Raw genomic sequence first — 17085 nt, 5'->3', positions numbered from 1 at the left:
TTAAATGTTCACATTGCATGGTAATTTAGGTGCATTACATGTTTCTTTTACATAGCTAATATCATCATATCATGTCATTATGCTAGATAAGATTCCACCTAGGAGATATTTACTTTTCCATGTGGTTTATTATTTAATGAAAAACATGGGCGATAAAAGTACGCCTAGTGGACATGCTCACAAATAGTTATATTGTGATGTGCAAGACATAGGTCTGTGGTCCTAGGAGATTTATGGAGTTCTCATGAACTTCCTGTTCGAGTACATGGATCATGATCTTTACTGTGAGCTCATGTCCTGGTTGGATCAAAATGTTATGCACCAAATGTGGGTGACCCCATAAGATAATCTTTCTTATGGTCATCTCTTTCAAGTAGTAGCTAAGAGCCCCTGATAGCCACTGAATATCTGATGTGATTTTCCATTCTTATCTCTGCCACATACATCAATTGTATGTGTCCTCACCCATTTGTCAAGAGAACATGTTGGAAGGTGGGAAATATGATCCATAAGGTACTTTATTCATTATGCAATCAAGTGTTTTTTTTTTGTTTTTCATTTGGGAATTTGTCATGGATTATGAGGTTACTTGAAAAAACAAAGGGTTTTGATGATGGTTTTGTTCCCTCACCTTTAATGGGGGGTTAATATTGAATCCTAGTCTAGTGGGACTTCCCTTATTGGCCCATGGATTTAGGAAGGGCACTACTTGGGAAACCCTTATTGAGATAACGTTGTCCCATTTTCCCCATTCCATACTTATCACTTCCCTCTATGAATTACGAGCCCTATACTCCATCTCCCATCTCCAGGTCCACCTTACCATTAGTCCACTGGGGTTTAGCACAACCCATCTCCTTTTCTGCATATCTGGGTCGAGCCTAGAAATTTTGCCCCAGGAGGTTCATGTATCTAAAAGAAAAGGAAAGAGCATATCATGTCCACAGGAAAGAAATAAAAGAAATAAAATTATAAAACGTAAGATATGGTTGAGACATTAACATTAGAACATGGTAAAAATCCATGCACGAGCTCTACCCCCTACCATTATGGCCATCACTTGGTTCCTTGGGCCAATGTTTTCCTACCACATCATGGAAAGGAACACTTTCATGTTTCAACCCTTGGTGGGCAATGAACTACGCCACCACTAAAGGGGTAACAACTACTAAACATCATTCAAAGCATGCTCTCATTTCCTAGAGCTTTGGGAAACAATACAGAGAAATATCAAGAAAGAGAAAAAGACAAATAGGAGGCATGGACAAAGAAAGTTCGGGGGTAACTCATGTATCCACGATTTCTCCCTCCTCACATATGTACTCCCAAAATGTGGAATTCCACATAATTTCTACCCCTTTGACCATGGAATTTGGACATAATACCCCTTTTCCCCTTCATTCCATCATTATTCACATGACGCCTATTGACTAAATGATGTGTTAGGGATTTGCCTTTCCCCTTAGGGGATAGAAACACCTAATAGTGTCATCAATTAAACACTCCTAAATAGGGAGGTAACGCTACTACATGATCAAAGCCCCAAATTTGGAAGGGAAACCTTGTATGAAGTTTCATTTTTCCCTTTAATAACAATCTTGGTTCACTAAGATGACTAATGATTATTGTACCTAATGATGAAGACGCGACACTGTATATTGTGTTTAATTGGCAGGTCATTTTTATAATGGGTTGGGCAACTTATTTGGGACTCAAGCCCACTAGAGGAGAATATGATTCCCTACAAGTGAAGTGTTGAGATCCATGGGACTCATGTCACTTGCAAAATGCATTCATATCCATGGGCACCCTAACACCTCAATAGATTTTCACTTTGCCCCAAATTATTTACGAGATGATGCACTTGGACCAACATGCCCCGACTACCTTAGCAGTGATCACATGATTTGGAAATTGATCCAAGTCCTAGATGAGGTTTGTCTCACCCCGTGAGACATGGGAGGGCTAGCACCATTCTCAGAGCCCTTAACCTTGGAGCAATAATATGTTATTTCACCACCAGGAGACTCATGAGACCAACTATTGTGCCCCAAACCCAAAACTAGGGTCCATGGGATTATTTGCATTGAAGTATAGGTTTCAAACCCTAGGCTTTGATTTTTTAAGCCCTTTGCACTCATTTTGGTAATAGAGGAGCCGAATACTTGCCTATGTTAGATGTGGGGCCTGATTGTCTTCCTGATTCAGAGGTCTTATTTCAGTCGCATTTGGATCCCAATCCATGACAGGGGGGTTGTGAGGGGGATTTTCCCTCCACTATTATTGTCTGGGGGGTCTAGGGGAAGCGATTACATGTTTGGAGACCCGCCCTAGTGGGGGTTTAGGGGCAACACCCCCGAAGCTAAAAATAGATGAAAAATTGCATTGTAAAATATTGTTATTCATAATTAATATGGGCCATTCATTAGGTAGATGATATGATGGTATAAATTATGTTAATTTAGGTTTTTTTGCCCTAGAAGACAACCCCTTGGTTTATATGAGGGAATTGTATTGTGGATGTGTATTATTGTTCTAAGCGAGGAAGAAAGAGGATACTGTGTGTGAGCGAAGAGGAAATTATAGTAGATCTGTTGTAGGTTGTATCTCTTCATTTTGCTGGATAATATAAAGGAAGGACTGGTTGTTTCTCCGTGGACGTAGCCCAAATTGAGTGAACCACATATATATGTGTCCCTCTCTTATTTTATGTGTTTCTGTGTCTTATTTTCTACAATATTCTATGTGTTCTGTTGCTTTGTTAAATAATTTCTAACAACTAGTATCAGAGTTGAAGGTTTATTTGGTTGATAAACTCACAGGAGAGAAGGGTTCCTGGTTTGAGTAGGAGCAATGGAAGAAGATGGTAGGTTTAGGGTCAGGAATTTAATGGCCAAAACTACCAGTTGTGGAAGATGCAGATGATATATTATCTATATAAAAAAGATATGTACGTACCATTGAGCAGAAAGACAAAGAAGTTGACAAGTATGTTAGATGAAGAATGGGAGATTCTTGACAGAAAAGCATTAGGACCAATACGGTTGTTCTTGATAGCACTGGTAGCCTTCAATATTTTGAAGGAAACAACAATGAAAGGTCTAATGAGGGCCTTGGTGAAACTATATGAAAAACCTCAACCTTGAATAAGGTATTTCTTATGAAGTGTTTGTTTAATATGAAGATGTCAGAAGGTGGATTTGTTGCTAATCATTTAAATGGGTTTAATACGATTACCGTCAATTAAGTTCTTTAGGGGTAAATTTTGATGATGAAATTAGGCCTCTAATGTTTCTGTGCTCATTACCAAAAACTTGGAATGGTTTAGTTATGGCCATTAGTAACTTTGTCTCTGGATCTAATACTTTAAAGTTTAATGATGTTGGTTGTGCCATCCTTAGAGAGGAAATGTGACGGAAAAGCTCCGGTGAGACATCAAGTAATGATTTGACTGAAGATACTAGGGGAATAAAAATGGAAAGAGGAAGGATCCCAAGAAATTGCAGTAAGTCAAGAAAAGGTAGATCTGTTGGAAATGTGAAAAGAAAGGACACCTGAAGAAAGACTGCAAATCTCGGAAGGGAAAAGGAGATGGACAACAAGAGAACAATCATGAAGTGAATATGATATGTTATGTGTTACAATATTATTTGATTCATTCATTAGAGAATATTATTGATGCCTGAGTGCTATATTTAGGGGCCTCATTCCATGCCACACCTGATAAGAAACATTTTCATGACTATGTTCAAGGAGATTTTAGAAAGGTTCGTCTAGGTGATGATAAACCCTGTGAAATTTTTGGAATGGGTAAGGTTTTTATAAAGCAATAGAATGGAAACCAATGAATATTTAAGGAGGTAAGGCATGTTCCAGATCTAAAGAAAAATCTAATTTCAACAGGGTAGTTAGGAGGTGAAGGCTATGTAACTACTTTTACAACAAAACTTGGTAGCTCACTAAAGGAGCCCTAATAATAAAATAAGGATAAAAGGTTGGTACATTGTATTTATGCAATAGTATTTCTAATTCTCTTAATACTTTAACCTCCACAGGAGCATATATAACACTTTGGCATCATAGGCTCGGGCACATGAGTGAGAAGGGGATGCAAATTATTCACTCAAGAAATTTATTGCCAGGTCTGAAGCACGTTGATTTGGATTTTTGTGAAAATTGTGTTTATGGAAAACATAAGAGAGTCAGATTTATTAGAGTTGGAAAGAAAAGAAGAGCGAAAAAATAGAGCTTATTTATATAGTTGTATGGGGACCTTCTTAGGTATCATCTCTCGGTGGATCTCACTATTATGTTACTTTTATTGATGATGCAACTTGGTAAACATGGATTTATTGTATTCAAGATAAATATGATATATTTGATACTTTCAAGAAATGGAAAGCGTTGGTTGATAATGAAACATGAAATAATTTTAAGTGTCTCAGATCAAATAATGGAGGTGAATACTACAACAAAGAGTTTGATAACTAATGTTCAGATGATCCAAATTTAAACAGGAACACAAAAATTACAAATATCACCATAAATATAGAGATGCAGCAGAACTAACACTTCATTTCATTCATATCAGATATTGAAATATGCTTACAAACAAAATGGAAATAAGACTACCTCGGGCAATGGTAACTTATCTCTGAGAAGAGATATGGCGACCACATGCCTTTGAACTGTGTTACAATGAGGCTCAAAGGCCCATTTATTTTTGAGAAATACAATGGAAAACCCTCAAAAAAAAAAAAAAAAACTAACCCTGGGAGATGGAACACTAAACTATGGGCCCCGTTGGGGTAAATTGGTACATCAACTTCCCAGGGTCGTAACTTTGGCATACCATCTTCGTTTGACACACATGATACCTCGTTAGAAATATCTATCCAAGGAATACAATTATTTATAGAGAATATAGAGTTGTAAACTCATATCTCAATGATGTTCCAAAAACAAGCGTCATTTAGGGCCTAAAAACGACTCCGGAAGTTTAGGACTCGAAAAACTGCCAAAAATAGTAAACTATGCTACAATTAAGGAAACTGAAAAACTGAAAGAAAGAGTGGTGGGGGTCCAAGTGGAATAGGTGGGTGGCCACCAATCTCCACCTGGATCATTCCTCCCCCCTTAGGAAGCAATGGTCCCCATTGCGTTGAGTTCCTCCATGAGACGAGGAAACTTCTGCTGAACTTGGTCCCTGGTGAGCCACTTGCCCTGGTGAAGGAGTTGGCATGCTTTGACAACTCGATATAGTGGGATCCTTTGTTTTTAGGTGTTCTTGATATGTGTGTCCATGATTCGATCAGTTGTGGATTGTTCCATGTAGCCTGGATTCAACTTTGTAGGTGTGACTTGTTCTGCAATGTCTGATATGTCCAACAATGGTGGGATGTATGGTCGAAGGTGGTCCACATTGAACACTGGGTGTAGGACAAGGAATGGGGGAATGCTGAGCTCAAATTCATTTTCCCCCAAAACCTTGGTAATGGTGTAAGGACCATATCAGAGTGGTCTGAGTTTCTGATAGGCTTCAGTAAGGCGTTCCTTCTGCGAATGCAACCAGACTTTATCGCCCACCTGAAACTTGTGTGGCACTCGATGTTGATAATGTCATTTCTTGTACTTGGCATTTGATTTCTCAAGAATGTCATGGACCTACCAGTGGATGTGTTCAATAATTTGGTCACTTTATCAGACTCAGATAATACATGTGTGGATTCAGTCTGTGGAGTTGCATGAGGCATGGCAACATCAATCAGACACAATGGGTTAAATCCGAGACCCACTTGAAAGGGATTGTGATGAGCCAAGCTATGGAGAGCTCTATTATAACTGTGTTGAACATATGAAAGACTCTCATCCCAAGTTCGAGGATGCTTGGAGTTGTACATGCGGAGTATGTGCACTATCATCATATTGACGACCTCCGTTTGGCCATCAGTTTGAGGATGGAAGGCAGTCGATTTTGTGAGGTTGGTGTCCAATCGTGTCCAGAGGATTGACTAGAATGTGCTCAGGAACCTGCTATCCCAATCTGATATAATGGTCTCTGAGATCCCAAAATGTACCCATACTTGTTCAAAGAGTTTGGCAGTGTCCTTTGCTATGGTACTCTTCTTGCGGGTCGCCAATATAACCATCTTAGAAAATCTGTCCACGACCACAAATACATAGTCATTACCATGCTTGGTGGAAGGGAGGCTCAACATATAGTCCATGGAGATGGATTCCCACAGCTGGCTGGGAGTAACCAAAGGAGTGTACATGCCTTGCTTCTTGATGGTTGGCTTGGCGATGGTGCAGGTAGTGTAGGATTTGATATATTCCCCAACATCCAGTCGGAGTTTGGGCCAATAAAAGTTGTTTTGTAATACAACCACAATTTTCTCAATGCCAAAGTGTCCTTCTACCCAACTGTAGTGCGCCTCCCAAATGAGCTTGGCACGCTCGCTTGAGGGAACACAAATTTGTCCTAGGTAGCATAATAATGAGTCATGGAGGTCGAAATCAGGAACTTGTTTTCCATCTACTAGCATCTGGTATGTGGAGGCAAACTTTGGATCATAGTTGCAACCATCCAGAGGTCTCGTGACCACATGATTTGAGAACAATAGTCAGTGATGCAACTAGGGGTCGGCTAAGGCAATCCGCAACATGATTGGTGCTACCATTTTTGTATTTAATGTTCAAGTGGAATTGTTGCAGATATGTAGACCATTTCTGATGGTGATTGTTCTACAACTTCTCTTGTGTCTATATAAACTAAAGAGGTCAGTGATCGGAGTGGATGAATGTCTCCTTCCCCAGAATGTAGTGCTTCCACTGTCGGCAAGCCTGAACGATGGAATACATCTCTTTATCTAGGTGGGGTACTTCTGAATTGTATCAGAAAGTTTCTCACTATGATAGGCCACTGGATGCTCATGTTGGGTGAGGATTGCACCAATAACATAGTCTGAGGCATCTGTCTTGATTTCGAATGGCTGCTACAGGTCTGGCAGTGTGAGTACTGGTGCAGAGTAGAGGCAGTGCTTCAACTCAATGAATGCCTTCTATTGGGACTCGGACTAGGAAAACTTTGATTTTGCCTCACCCTTATTAATATGACTCAACGACCAAGTAATTTGGAAGAATCCCAACATGAACCTCCGATAAAAATTTGCAAGACACAAAAAGTTGCGAAGCTCTGTTAGAGTGGTCGGGGCTGGCCAATCCCGAATGACTTGGATCTTGGTCGAGTCCACATGCACACCATGATCATCTATAATGTAACCCAAGTATTGGACTTGGCTCATGCCAAAGGTGAATTTCTCTAAGTTTGCACACAGTTTGTGCTGTGGAAGGGTTTGAAGGACCTGGCGAATGTGTTGTAAGTGTTCTTCCCAACTCTTGCTGAAGATGAGGATGTCGTCCAGATAAACCACCACGAATGAGTTGGTGAAGGGCCACAAACTATCATCCACTAGCCTCATAAATGTGGCAGGGGTGTTTGTCAACCCTAAGGGCATAACCAACCATTGAAAAAGGCCTTCCTTCGATTTAAAGGCAGTCTTCCATACATCCATGGGCTCGATTAGAACTTGGTTATAACCAGACTTCAGATCGATCTTACTGAAATACTTAGCCCCCTTGAGTTGGTCCAACAGGTCATCAATTAATGGGATTGGATACTTGTTACTGACAATGATTTTGTTTAGTGCCCGATAATCGATGCAGAGCCTCCAAGTCCCATCCTTCTTCTGTACAAGTACAATTGGGCTCCCACAAGGTGAGGAACTTGGTCGGATGTGCCCTTTTTGAAGCAACTCCTAGATTTTCTGCTTGATATCTTCATTTTCTAGAATGGAACGATAATATATAGGCCCATTGGGTAGCGATGCTCCAGGAGTCAGATCGATGGATGCTTGACCTGGCAATGCAAGGGTACCCATGCGGATGAGGAGAAGATGTCCCTATATTCTTCCACGACCGCATCCACCTGCTTCTGCTACTTGGAGGAACCCCTATTGGGGGCCATGGATGTGGCTACAACCTTCCCCTTACAATGAAAAAAAAATTCCCAATATGGGAGATGACCTTACTGCATTGCTTAGCAGAGATAAAAGACATGACAGTAGGTGGGGCTACCTTCCGATCCTGTATAACTTAGTACCCAAAGAAATAATAACAAAGTGAGGTATAGACTCATATATAGCATGACGCTTCCAGAAGTATGGTTGACCTAATAATACATCACACACTTCAAGAGGAGCAATATCACACAATACCTCATCCGTGAAGGGCTTGATGTTATAGGGAAGGCGACACTATTGGCTGACTCAAATATCACGTACTTGGTGAAGCCACCTGATGGTGTACGATTGTGGATGTGTTGTAGTCAGTAGGCTTAGCTGCTTCACGACCTCTGCTGAAATGAGGTTCTTTTGGCTTCTGCTGTCAACAATGAATTGTAGTGGAGAACCCTTCACCCACATCTGTGAGTGGAATATGTGTTCCCCCTCTTCTGGATCTTGGTGGTTGCCACAGTGGCGTCGGGCTTCGCGGTAATGATCTACTTCCCTTTGTCATTCCCCTTGTCTGGTTCTGACTCAGAGTCAGAACATGCGTCAGAATCAGAAGCCTTCAACTCGGCCACTAGCAATTGCTTGGCCTGTCACTCACTTGTGTTATGAGTGGAGCTCTTATGAAACTCACACCACTTTCTCGTGTCCTTCTTTGTCTTCATGGTGTTTTTCTTTGCTTGCGGCTTCAACACATTATCCTAGGTCACCCCGCCTTGGCTCTTCCCTTTGCTCTGTGGTTTGGGGGCGCCTTTCCCTTGCTTCGGATTCACAGATCCAAAGTCTCGCTTTTTCTGTTTAAACTTCTGCTCAATCTTGACATCGTATCGGTACGCTGTGCCAAGCGAGGAGATGTCTAAGAACTCCATCTCATATTGGATGTACCTGTGTAGGCAACTGCAATACTTGAGTACCAAATGTTTCTCAGAATATTTAATACCCAACTTCGTGCAAAGGGTATGAAAAACATTTGTAAACTCTAGCATGTCTTGGTCCCTTCCCTGTTGTAATGTTCTCTACTTTATGTATTTTTCCTCATAGGTCTCGAAAAGGTAGTACTTCTCCTTGATGGCGTCTTGGAATGAATCCCAAGTGGGTACGACTAAAAATAGTGAGGGTGTACTTTCATACTTCTTCTCACAGTAGGTTTCCCACCAGTCCTTGACGTAGGGGGCGACTTTGAGCAGAGAAAAAGTAGCCTTCTCTTGACTGGAAAAATCATGAACAAAAAAATATCATTCTAGTATATTTAACCATTTATCTACAGTGTCTGCATCTATCTGACCCTCAAATATGGGAATGTAAAATTTAACGTGTACCGTAAAGGGTGTGGTGCTTCCAGAGTAGCTGTTGGAAGTAGATGTGTCTTCCTTGGGTAGACATTGAAGGATATGGGTGAAGTTGTCCATCATCGCGTTCCTCTGTCGCTCGAGGGCTTCTTCAAGCAAGATTTTGAAAGGATATCTTGCCCCATCATTTTTCTTTTCTTTTGCCATGGGAGGGAATCGAGATTTGCGAGGCTGGTCTTGCAAAGGTTCGATCCACTGATCTGAATTTAAACAAGAACATAACAAATTACAAATATCACCATAAATATAGAGATTCAATAGAATTAACACTTCATTTAATTAATATCAGATACTAAAATATGCTTTCAAACAGAATGGAAATAAGACTAGCTCGGGTAATGGTAGCTTATCTCTGAGAATAGATGTGGCGGCTACATGCCTCTGAATTGTGTTACAATGAGGCTTAAGGCCTATTTATTATTGATAAGTACAATGGAAAACCCTAAACATCCAAAAACCTAACCCTATGAGATTAAACGCTAAACTATGGGCCCCGTTGGGGTAAATTGGTACATCAACTTCCCAGGGTCGTAACTTTGGCATCCGGTCTCCGTTTGACGCACACGATATCTCATTAGAAAGATCTATCTAAGGACTACAACTGTTGATAATTAATATTGAGTAAAAATCTTAAACGTCATGATTTTCCAAAAAAAAAAGTCATTTAGGGCCTCAAAACGACTCCAGAGGTTTTGGACCCAAAAAACTGCCAAAAATAGTAAACTGTACTACAATTAAGGAAACTAAAATACTAAAAGAAACAATGGTGGGGGTCTAAGTGGAATAGGTGGGTGGCCACCAATATCCACCTGGATCACCAGAGCATGGAATTCACATAGATAAGACAATTCTAGGAACACCATAGGAAAATGGTGTGTTAGAAAGGATGAACAAGGTAATCATGGAGCGTGAAAGGTGCATGAGAATGCATGCAAGATTTCCATTACAATTTTGGGTAGATGTTGTATATACTGTTGTTTATCTAATAAACAAAGGGCCTTCAAGGTCCTTGGATGGCAGTATTCCAGAGGATGCATGAATAGTTAAAAAGGTAAAATAATCATTTTTAAAGACTTTCGGTTGTAAAGCCTTTGTCCACATCAATAAAAAAAATAGAAAAACGCTTGAGGCAAAATCAAAGGAATGTACCTTTATTAAATATGGTGTAAATGATTTTGGTTATTGCTTATGTGATTATGAAAATCAGAAAATCGTTAGGAGCAAAGATGTCATATTCAATGAAAAGGTCTTGTATAAGGATCAAATGCAAGGAAAGAAACAGGAAAAGAAAAACAAAGAATAAACAATGCTTGATGAGATCACATAAAAAGTAAAGGTGCCTGAAAATTAGAATGATCAACAACCACAACAATCAAAACAGGCACCTTGAACACTTGAAACTGGTGTTAGAAGATCTACCAGGATAAATAGACCCCCTGAACGATACTCTCCTTCATTATATTATGTATTGTTGACTGATTATAGTGAACCAAAAAGATATGAAGAAACAATGCAAGTAGAAACCAGGAAGAAAGGGGAGAAGCCATGGAAGAAGAGATGGACTCCTTGATGGAGAACCAAACTTGGGACTTAGTCAAGTTGCCTGCTAGTAAAACAACATTGCAGAATAAATGGGTTTACAAGTTGAAGGAAAAATATGGAGGTAAACAAAGGTATAAGGCTAGACTTGTGGTGAAGGGATTTGCACAAAAGAAAGGCATAACCTTTGATGGAATTTTGTCTCCTATTGTTAAAATGACTTTAATAAGAACTATTTTAAGTCTAGTGGCAAAAAAAGATTTGCATCTTGAGTAGTTAGATGTAAAGATATCCTTTCTCCATAGGTATTTGGAGGAAGAAATATATATGCCACAACCATAAGGTTATGAGGTCAAAGGGAAGGAGAAATTAGTGTGAAAATTGAAGAAGAGCTTGTATGGATTAAAACAGGCTCCTAGGTAGTGGTATCTAAAATTTGATAGGTTTATGTTTGAACAAGGTTATACTAGATGTCACTTTGACTATTCTGTTTATTTTAAAAGGAAAAATGATGACAACTATATTTTATTGCTATTGTATGTAGATGACATGCTTGTTGCAGGGTCTAACACGCAGGAAATAAACATGCTCAAAAGAAAATTCATTTGAAATGAATGATTTGGGTGCTGCAAAACAAATCTTTGGTATGAGAATAAATAATGACAGGAAAAATTACAAATTAACATTGTCTCAGAGTGAGTACATAGAAAAGATGTTGGAAGGATTTAATATGCAGAATGCAAAACCAGTTAGTATACCTTTGGCTAGCCATTTCAAACTAAGTAAGGAGATGCACTTCAAGACCCAGGAAGATATGGATTATATATGTAAAGTTCCATAAACATCAGTTGTTAGAAGATTAATGTATGCAATGGTCTGTACAAGCCCTGATATTAAGAAAAGTGTTTCGGTAGAAATCAAATAAGTGAATTTTTGGCTGATGCATTTCGAACCAACCAGTGTGGCGCATTATCAGGACCAGATGAAGAGGCACACCATGACAAAGACTTAAATAAAGAGCAATGTAGAGACCATAATTTCAAGTAACAACTATTTTTTAGAAATAATGTTTAAATTATGATATTAATTTATTAAAAATAAATATTATTAAAAAACAACTATATTAGATGACTAGTTTTTGAAAAATAATATTTAAATTAATTTATTAAAAGAAAATATTATTAAAAACATATTAATGGGAAATAATCGAAAAATATAATTAACAAGAATAAAAAATTCAAATTCAAACTCTAAAACAAAAAAGGACTCAAGATCCTAATCGAGACAAGATCATTTAATAAATAAAAATAATTAATGGAAATAAAATAAAATAATTAATGGAAAATAAATTAAACAAAATATACACAAGTAAAAAATATAATTAAATTACAAGAAAAATAATCAATAAATAAAATAGGTTCAACAATAAAATACGGGGCTGAGGTCCATTAAACACATAACAAAAATACTAAAAGGAGTCTTGTCTTGATTAGGGTCTTGACTCCTTTTTTGTTTTGGAGTCTGACTTGAATTTTTTATTCTTGTTAGTGATATTATTTGATTAGTTCCCATTAATAGGGTTTTTAATAATATTTGATTTTAATAAATTAATTTAAATATTATTTTTGAAAAACTAGCCGTCTCTTAATAATATTTGTTTTTAATAAATTAATATCATAATTTTAATATTATTTTTTAAAAATAGCCGTTACTGGAATTTATGGTCTCTACATTGTTCTATATTTAAACCTTTGTCATGGTTTGCCTCTTCATCTGGTCTTGATGATGAACCACACTGGTTGGTTCAAAACGCGTGACCAAAAATTCTCTTATGTGATTTGTACCGAAAGAATTCTTAATTCATTATGGATCACAAAAGCCTAAATTCAAAAAAAAAAGCCTCGATATTACTGGTGAGCCATGGTATTGCACCAAGAGTGCTGCAACTCCCAGAGGCTCCTCAAATCTATTTATCAACCCGGGGTTCGTATAAATTTCAAGGTGACATTGCTATATACATAGTAGATGGAATACTAATCATGCCACCCTCAACTAGGTCATTTGATCATTAGGGATCCAAGGCCATTCTTCTACTGAACTAGGGGAGATTAACTATTGAAAGCATGATTCAAAAGCTATTCCTAGTGCAGAAAAAGTAAATGATATTAAAATATAAATTGTAAATTCTGTCAACTTGTAAATGCTACCGAATCAATCCATGAGAGAAAACAAGAATTATGCTAACTATAGAAAGGAAAGCTACACTAATTGCAATCAACCATCTAGCTATCAAATTCACTTGAAAACATAAGATTATTCTATCAATTCACAACTCAATAATTCAAGCATCATTTACCTAACTTGCACTTACAGATTAAGTAATGTCCTAATTGCCAATTTTGTAATGAAGAAACTAATGTTATTTTCTCTTGAAGTAAAGGAAAAGGAATGGAGGGAATGACTTATAGACATTGACAGCATGAAGCATGAAATTCAATAATGATCAAAGTCTAATGTTGTTCCTAGAGGAACAAGGTCAACAAAGTAAATCATACTGAAAAACTCAAAATCAATTCTGGATCATGTCAACTGCTCCATGAGCATCTGCTGAATGTCAACTTCATGGTCTACCTGAATGCTAAGGCTAGAAGTTTGGACATGTGGAGGAATCTTTCAATGTGTCAGTGAGAAGCTAAAATGACATTGATCAAAGGATTCGCCTATGATGATAAGAGTTCTAAAACTGGAAGGTAGATCTAAGTGGAAAGAACTAAAGAACAACTGAGTTGAAAGACACTATCACACATCAAGCTGATCAACTTCTCTCCAAAACTCTATATAAGGATCTCATCATGGGATCTAATTCAAAGAATTGTTGTTACATTGGACTATTGGGTGATTGCAAGGAGGTGAATTCTATATGCTATTGCATGTTGTATCACCACCTGAACCTTACTTTCTTCCATTAATAAAGCATTTGAGGTTCATTCGCATGTGTTTCAATGATGTAATTTTTACTGCGTATTTGATTATTCTAATCCTTGAATCAATGAATGCATGCTTCTTGTAGTTTCCCTTTCTCGTCTTGAATCTTGGTTAGCTGAGAGAACAAGGAGCTCAAGCAGCAAGGATTGGATCAATTGGCGAAGACATCAGTGATGGATCTTTCTTTGCATGTCATAAAGAAGTAATCTTAGATACTTTGCTTTGATTGTTGCTAAGGATCTATCAGAGTGGGATAGGGTCATTCCGTATGATACTTAACAACACTTAGGTGGTACCTCTAATCATGGAGTCCAAGCTAAGGGGTGAACCTACTCCTAAACTAACCTACATTGGCATTACAGGTCAAAACAGGGTCAAAACAGGTTGCTACAGTTGTGCATGGTTTTCACACATGGTTTTGGGCATGATGGTTTTTTGTCCATGATATTTTTTGTAGATCCGTCAAGGGAACTATGGTTATGTTCTAATCTAGGGTTAATGGGTTAGGGTTTATGGATGCTTCGGCATGTATATATATGTATTGTAACATTGAAAGGAATATAATGAAAAAACAATTCGATAGTCTTGGTTTTGGGATCCAACGGAAAATCTCTGTGTATATTTGTTTTATGTTTTATGCTCTCGCCATTGTTTATTTTTGTTTTTAGAATTCGCATGCAGGTAATTTCTGTAGAGGGTTAAAACCTAAATTTGGTATCAGAGATGTTTTGACTTAAATGGGATGCCTTTGCTACTGAGGGGTTTTGGTCGGGCTTGTGGTAGACCCTATTCAGTGGGATATATGCGGGATCGATTCTTGTGGTGAAAGAAGATGGCGAGAAAAGGAAAGATAGAGATCGATAAATTTAATGGTCAAAGTTTTGAGTTGTGGAAACTCAATATGGAGGATTTGTTGGTGGATAAAGATCAGTGGATCACAGTAGATCTCGGTACTAAACCAACGACAAAGTCAGCTAAAGACTGGGCGAAGTTGGATCGGAAGGCAAAGAGAACAATACAGTTGTGTATCTCAGATTCAGTATTATTGAATGTATCAGGGGAAGCTTTAGCGAATGCTTTTTGGGACAAGTTAGGGACTTTGTACCAATCTAAGTCTCTAGTGAATAAACTGTTCCTATGGAAAAAACTGTATAAACTTAGGATGAAGGATGGAGACTCGATGACAAAGAATATGAACGCCTTTAATACAATGGTGAGCCAGTTGTTATCTATTGATATAAAAATTTCAGATGAAGATAAGTGCATCAATTTTTTGTATTCTCTACCAGATTCGTGGGATAGTCTGGTTGTTGCAATAGGTAGCAATGGGACTACCTTGCAGTTTGATGAAATAGTCTTATCCTTGTTGTCGGAGGAGATGAGACAGAAAAATATGGAGGTCCAGAATGGTGATGCCTTGTTTGTACGAGGATGGTCCCATAACAGAAGCAAATATAAATCCTTAAGTGGGATATCTAAATCTAGAGGGAGATCTAAATCTCGAGGAAAACCTATAAAGGTGCGCTGGAAATGTGGAAAGGAAGGGTAATTCAAAAAGGACTATAGATATAAATCTTCTGAGAAAGGAAAGGGATATGATGATGCTCCTTCTGCAGAGGTGAAAACCACCTCAGATGAAGGTGGGGATGTGTACTTGGCTTCTTCTTCAATTACACATGTAGATCATGAGGCATGGTTGATTGACTCGGTTGCATCCTTTCACTTCACTCCCCATAGGGAGTGGTTCTGTGAATATGATAAGTATGATGGTGGTGATGTCTTCTTAGGGGATGACAGGAAGGCTAGAAATGTCGGTCACGGAAAAGTCAAGTTGAAGTTGCAAGGTGGAAGGATTAGAACACTTCCGGGCGTTCTGCATATTCATGCATTGGCCAAAAATCTGATTTCTGTAAGTAAGTTGTATGATGCATGTGTAAAAACAATGTTCGAGAAAGATACATGCAAGATGGTTAAGGGAACATTGGTATTGATGTGGGGAGTTCAGATTGGAACTCTGTAAAAGTTTCAGTGTAGCACTATTATTGATGGGTGCAAAAATTATGTGGTTCCTGAAAGTGAAGCAGAAAATCTAGTGGTCTCTAGAGAAAAGACCATGCTATGACATCAAAGGCTTGGACATATTGGAGAAAAGTGCCTTCGAAAACTTCATGGTAATGGTATGGTAGAAGGTATGTCTAATTTCTCTCTGGATTTTGATTTATGTTAAAATTGTGTATATGGAAAGAAAAATCGGGTGAGTTTCCCCTCTAGTGCTAAGAGGACGAAACATATATTAAAGCTTATGCAAAATGATGTGTTTGGACCTGTGTCGGTTCCATCACTTGGTAATTCTGTGTACTATGTATCTTTTATAGATAACTTCTCAAGGAATACATGGATATATTTCCTTAGGAAGAAATCTAAAGTCTTTGACAGGATTAAAGAATTTAAGGCTCTGGAGGAAAACCAGACAGAGAAGAAGATAAAGGTGCTGAGGACAGATAACGGTGGAGAGTTTTGAAAGAAGGAATTTGAAGAGTTCTATAAGAAGTGTGGTATAGCACGAAAAAAGACTACTCCATAAACACCTTAGAAAAATGGTGTTGCAGAAAGTATGAGAAGGATGTTGATGGAAAAGGCAAGAAGCATGCTCTGTGGTGTTGGGTTAGGACAATAATTCTGGGTAGAGACGGCGGAGACTGCATGTTACTTGGTCAACATATCACCTTCATCAGCGTTGGAGGATAAGACTCCACAAGACGTATGGAATGGTAAGAAACCCTGTCTTTCACATCTGAGGGTATTTGGATGTGATGCATATGTACATGTTCCAAAGGAGAAAATAACCAAGTTGGATAGTAAATATGAAAGGTGCATCTTTTTTGGGTATAAGGATGGTTTAAAAGGTTATAAGCTTTGGAACCTAGAAACAAGGAAGGGTGTTTACAACCACAATGTGGTGTTTAGAGAAGTGAAATATGTTATTTAACATGAATTCCTACGAAAGGAACCTGAGAAGATAGAGTTTGAGCTAAAGGAGGAGGAATCAAACTCTACAGCAGAAGAGGAATTAGAAGATGAAGAGCCACAAACTCCAACTGTGAGAAGATCAATTGGAGAAAGAAGGTAGCCAGAAAGGTATA

The sequence above is a fragment of the Pinus tabuliformis genome, chromosome Q (genome assembly GCF_031772625.1).
Source record: "Pinus tabuliformis cultivar Carrire ecotype Pingquan chromosome Q, CPIR1, whole genome shotgun sequence".
Classification (NCBI taxonomy): domain Eukaryota; kingdom Viridiplantae; phylum Streptophyta; class Pinopsida; order Pinales; family Pinaceae; genus Pinus; species Pinus tabuliformis.
Note: the sequence above shows the minus strand (reverse complement) of the source record.